We start from the raw sequence: 6,186 nt of genomic DNA, 5'->3' as shown, positions 1-6,186 counted from the left end.
ATTGTTGTGCATGATCTATTTTGCATGCTACTAAATGTAGCTAAACCAATGTTTGATCCCACATTTCTAGTACCCCTATGCTACTGCATCTGCACTACCTCTATGTTGTTTCTACCTGTACAACTGTGTGTACTAATCTACTTAGAACCTGAAGCTCAATATTTGATATGGTTTCTCTCTCTGAAGCTATAGTCTCTATGATTCTCAAATTTTCTTTGATATATTATGCGCTTGCAACTAGCTCTGCAATTGTCCCTTGAGTCTTTAACTGCAACTAGCTTTGCACTATTTAATGAGCACTTGACTCCACCCAACTAGCTCTACAGCAACCTCTTAAGCATATGACTGCAATTACCAATTAAGATCTGACTATGACTTGTTGACACCTTGATCCTCCTGCTACATAGACTATCACCTCCCGTAAGAAAGGTATTGATCCATGTGAATAGCAACTAGATCTAATATAGACTTCATGTTTCTCCCTATGAACCTTTCCCATACTAAAATTTGAACCATCATGCTCCTCCTCCATCTAGACTTATTTTTGTTATCAATGTGAATTCCTCCAATCTATAGGTCAACTCATCAATCTTTGTCGAAGTTGTTGTCTACTTCCCCTTCTTGTCCTTCTTCCTCTTTAGACACTGGGTGATATAGTGACCAAACTCATCACATCAAGTCTTTCTTCTTCTTATCTCCTCTTTTTGACTTATGTCCCTGAATGGGACCATTCTTTGTCATTCCCATACCTATGAGGGCTATTTTTTCTTCTTCTTTCTCCACTTTCGATCCCTTGCCACTGCTCCTAGTAGCACCTTTTTCTAAACTGAATCTTACCTCCTCCTAAGTGAAGTCACTCCACGGGTGTTCCCAATTTGGTATCTTAGCTCATTGAGTGATTCCTTGAATAAAAGTTCACCATTTATTGGTAAACCCATTTAGATCTATTTGCATTGGTTTGCTATCTACTAGTTTTTCTCCAACAACTGCAAGTTCATATGTGATTTCCTAAATCCTAGTGAGATAGGAAGTTTGCTCTCACCCTTCTGCATCTTGGTCATTCTTAGATTATCCTTGAGAATCATTTTCATATTCTCATATGGATCATGGTATAGCTTCACAATGGCATCTTGAAAATGCAACAGGAAAATCCTAATTTAATTTTTTCCTTGAATTAAATTTGGAATAAAATTGCAATTCCACATCTCATGAAAACTTTTAATAGATAACTAAATTAATTTGACTTAGTTGTCTCAATTAATTCGAGTTGAGGGTCTAACTAGAGTCATGTAGAGTGTATACTACAATTAGGAGCACTAGTTAAATTCATTTTGAGTTGTAATTATTTAATTCAGTCTAATTTAGTTAAAGTTAGTTAAACTAGTTCCAACTAATAGAGGAATTAGTGGGAGGTCTAGTAGCAGGGTGTTGCCTATAGTCCAGTGGGGTGTTGCCTGCAGTCAATTTTGGCCTTTCCTAAAGTACAGTGGGGTGCTTCCTGAAGTGCAATGTGGTGCTTCCTAAATTATAGTGTGGTGTTGCCTGAAGTGCAGTGTAGTGCTTTCTGCGGTGATCAACCAGTAAATTGAAGATTCACTCGTAATTAACTCGCATATCAAATAAGAGAAAGACCGAGTTGATACTGGAGTTCAGGCACAGTGTACTATCAGTTGTAAAATCATCTAAATTAAACTGATGGTGCATGAAATTAGAGGAAGGCCTATGAGGATTGCGCAATTCATAATTGAGGAATTTCTAAATTAAATAGGGGCTAATTCCTTAAGGAACAACCCAAAAAAATAGGGACTTGGGCAAGCAAGAAATTGGCAAAGTATTGGCTTTAGTTTGTCTAGGAAGCAGTGAGATAGATAGAGATAGTGCAAAGGTTTCTCGGGCTTGAGAAAAGCATTTTAGTCTTCTCACATTTTATGATTAATGCACTATATAGATAGCAAGGGTTTTTAGTTGTGGCTTTCCCTAGAAAATCATTGTGTTATGTGTGATTGAATTCTTTCTCTTATATGCTTCATGATTTCATCAATCAATTATTGTTTCCACTGATGAGTAGAGTAGATCCAAGTCTATTTTCTTAGCATATTACAATTAGCAATTTGAATCTACAAGGAATTTCTACACCCATTTAGACTTATTTGCATGGGTTCGATATCTGCTAGTTTTTATCCAAAAGATGCAAGTTCATCTCTGGCTTCCTAAATCCTAGTGAGATAGGAAGTTACACTCTCACCCTTTTGCATCTTAGTCATTCTTATATAATCCTTGAGAATCATTTTCTGATTCTCATATGGATCATGGTATAGCTTCATAATGGCATCCCACATGTCCTTTTTTGTATTCTTATCTGCAATGTGTGGGACAATGTGATGCTGAACCCCATCTAGGACCATCCTCTTTTCCTTTCCCATATCCTTCTTATACTCATGAAACTAGATAGGATTTGTCAATTTAGCAACTATAGTTGTCATGAACTCCTTCAAACAATGCTCATCCAATAGGAATTGCATCTCGGCTTTCCATATGCCAATTTTTTAGGCTTTGTCAAGTATATGCTGATCCTTGAGTCGTGATGTGGCCATCTCTAGGAAACTCAAATAAAATGGAGAATTATATGTTGGAAATATCCTTCTCCCTCTAGCAACTAGGCCTTCTCTCTTGAACATACACTCCCCCTAGAATGTGTAGATCTACTTCTACACTTGTATCTAGTGTTCTTCGCGGAAATCACATGGTTTGTTTCTTCTACTGTGTAACTAACTCTACCTCCTAGAAGTAGTTCTCCAGAATCTGGCACATGTATTGTTAACCTGTTGTGGCCACAACTACCACCCTATCAAAACCTGCCTTGGTAGAAATTTTGAATGGGTCCCCTAAAGTTGATCTTCCACCTCTCTAAATGATTTGTTTTATTCCAGAGGCCTTAACTCGTTGACCAAGCCAAATCTCCAATTCCAAATGGTTAAGCCCACCCCTTTAAACATTTGCCGCATGATCCATTTATAATCCTTTCTAGTCCTTCACTCATATCCTCCATCAACACCTTTCAACCTTCAAAAACCTTCCATCGCACCTTCATCTCCATTATAACTCTTTATAATAGAAATACTCAAAAATATGCATAAATCACCCCTTTTTTGGCCTATCGCAATTAACATTGTGCATTGCCATCTTCCAGAACTGACAACATTATCAACCCAAATACATATATTTCGGGTCCGGAAGCCCCATCGCATATCGAAATCAGCGGGGTCCGCGGCCTATATATAAGGCACATCGTTATACCCCGGACCTATTGATGATTATAAAACCTGGCATATAATGTTTCAAGTCTGGCCTAACAACCAGACATGGGTTTTCCCGTATACTCTTGTGTTTCTCGGAAAAACATTGAAGTCGTGGTTTTTCAAAGGGAAGGTTTACATTGTGGACGCACCAAGATTATTAACAGTGATATATATATTATCGGGTCCGGAACCAACCGCATATCACAATCGGCGGTGTCCACAACGTGAACATAAAGTGAAGTCTAATATGGCTGACCCGCCAGGGCTATTAAATATAACACATATATATATATATAGACCCACCGATGATTATAGGCTCTGATATATAATTTTTGAAGTCCGATTGTACGGCCCGGTTGCAGGTTTTCACATAGTTTCCTATGTATTTGAAAAATTCTATAGCCACACTTTTCAATGGAAAATCCCATATGGTGGACCTGATAGGGTATAAGTTCTCGTCTATAGTCTTTTGAGTCTGGATTTTTATGTATTAGGCCATGATTTTCAATGCAAATCGAATTTACATTCACAGGACTTAATTGTTGCATAAATTGAAAAGAAGGGAGGATTCTTTCACATTTGATGTTATAAACACAAGATCCATGTTTTGTAGGCATGTTTGCCATATTTCTCACAGACATAACTGATATGAATTATTTTTGCAAGAAAATTTGAGCAGACCTAGTAATGGATAAATGTGAGTTGTATCAAGATGAAACCTCTGCTCCACCAGTGTCAACATTATGAAACACACTCTACTAGTTGGAATACGGACTGCCATAGTGCATGATGGAGGTGCTCTCTATATACATCAGAGTCACTCATAACAACGTTGATCCATCAGGATGTCATTACTTCCAAACATACTTTCAGTCATGCTAGATGTGGGATGATCAGTGCAGTGTTTTCACTTGGGATAACATTCGCTTTACACTGATGTAAAGAGATGACATGCAATCATTCTCTTTCAATCAACATCGATGCATTCCCCATGAAATGAATCCCTCCATTAGATATACACTTCACATGTCAGTTGTTACATGGACGGTGCCATGTGGGCACATTCTGATTTGTATATTGCAAAGAAAAGGGGAATTGAAGAGATCGGGGGAAGACGAAGGGCCAGGGCTTGAGGCGTAAGTATTACCTCCAGATAGGAGAGAAGGGATTTCTGTTTGGCAGAAAACAACTTTGATTTATTGTGAATAAAGGAGATTGTTTTGGTTCAATGAAGAGCCTTTCGTTTCAGATTTAAGATCCTTTACTCTCATGGGTTTTGAGACAGAGGTGTTGTTGCTGGCATAAATGCGAATGTGTTTTGTTTTTGTGCATATTGATAACGATATATTTTATAACTAGCCTTCTTGTCTGAATGTGATTCTGAATCATAGTTAATTCATAAGCTGTCCCTGATTTGAAACTATGTTGGACATCAGTTGCAAGCTTCTCTTCCATGAAATGGGATGTGTATTCCTGTATGAATGATTAGATTGCGATTAAGAATTAATGTGGCCTTGTTCTTATGTGAACCAGTAATTGATTCATTTAGACTTGGAATTCATATATGATTTTTAACCTCTCTTTGTCATGCTCCTACAGGATAGATTAGGATAGTTAGGACATAGAATAGAGTAGTTAGAAGAAGTGTAGATAGGATTCAATACATAGTGGTTTGTTGTTTTATTTTGTTGATGTAATTGAAGCCTTCTTCCCAGAAGCAATCTTTCAACTCATTTAACAGTTTATGGGGTCCCTTAAAACCCATTGGAACTAGCCATTCCAAAAGAAAGCAGGTTTAATTGGGGCTTGCGATCAGGTTAGTTCCCTTTTTTGGTATAGCGAAATCTTGCCATGTCAACAAATTGGCGCTAGAAGGAGGGTTGAACCGCCGTACATATTTTTTTATGACTTCATGTATAAATATCCACATGGACTCAAAAATATTAATGCATGGATCGTGAAGGTCGAAAAGACCCTTTCTCTCATTCAAAAAAAGCCTCATTTCGAAGAAGAGACACTGTGGGAGTATCCTGTCACTCAGGAAAAACCAGTCAGAAGACTTACTCGGGCTTACACTCGTTCCCTATCACAGCTCCATATCTTTTAGTTTTTACCTCTCACAGCAAAAAGAAAGCCAAGGGCCTATCACATAAACAAAGAGACATCTGCAGCCCCTTCTCTTGAAGATATTGTTCTTGATTCCTTGCAGAGTATTGACTCTCCTTGGGAAGAAATTCCTGAGGATTCCCCTTCTGAAGGCAATCCTTGGACTGATTTGGAAAATCCTAGCAAAGAAACCCTCAACCAGAACATCCCTGTCCTTGATATGGCTAATATTCCTCAACCGGGTGGAAACCAACTCCCACCTCCTCCGAGAACACTTCCTCCGTGGCTTTCTCAGAACGCCGTAGCGATACCTGGGCAGCAGCATCCCTTACCCAAGAATGCAGAAAGAGTACTACCTAAAATCGATCCTGGGAAGGGAGACACTGCTGATAACCATATTCACTCCTTCTTCTTGGTCATGAACATGTTGGGGGTAGCCGATGAAGATATAGTATGTCGCATATTCCCTTTTACCTTGAATGGTGCAACTTCCACATGGTACTTTAGCTTGAGAACTAGATCGATCAACTCATGGGCTGCCTTTCAACAGGCCCTTTTAGACAAGTATGGCGACGAAAAAACCCCTACAGCCATAGTTTTAGAACTATCCCGTTTGAAAATGGAATTAAAGAAAAGGTTAAGGACTTTAATATCTGGTTCAACACCTTGTTCAACATAATCCCAGCCATCGCTAGACTGACTGAGGAGGAGCTCATGGAATTCTACATCACTGCTCTCCCTGTCCCTACTGTGATTTGGGTCAAAAGGAGTAACGCACAAA

Source organism: Pinus tabuliformis, chromosome 1_2, assembly GCF_031772625.1.
Source record: "Pinus tabuliformis cultivar Carrire ecotype Pingquan chromosome 1_2, CPIR1, whole genome shotgun sequence".
NCBI lineage: Eukaryota > Viridiplantae > Streptophyta > Pinopsida > Pinales > Pinaceae > Pinus > Pinus tabuliformis.
The sequence above is the reverse complement of the archived record's forward strand: the minus strand, read 5'-3'. Positions refer to the sequence as shown.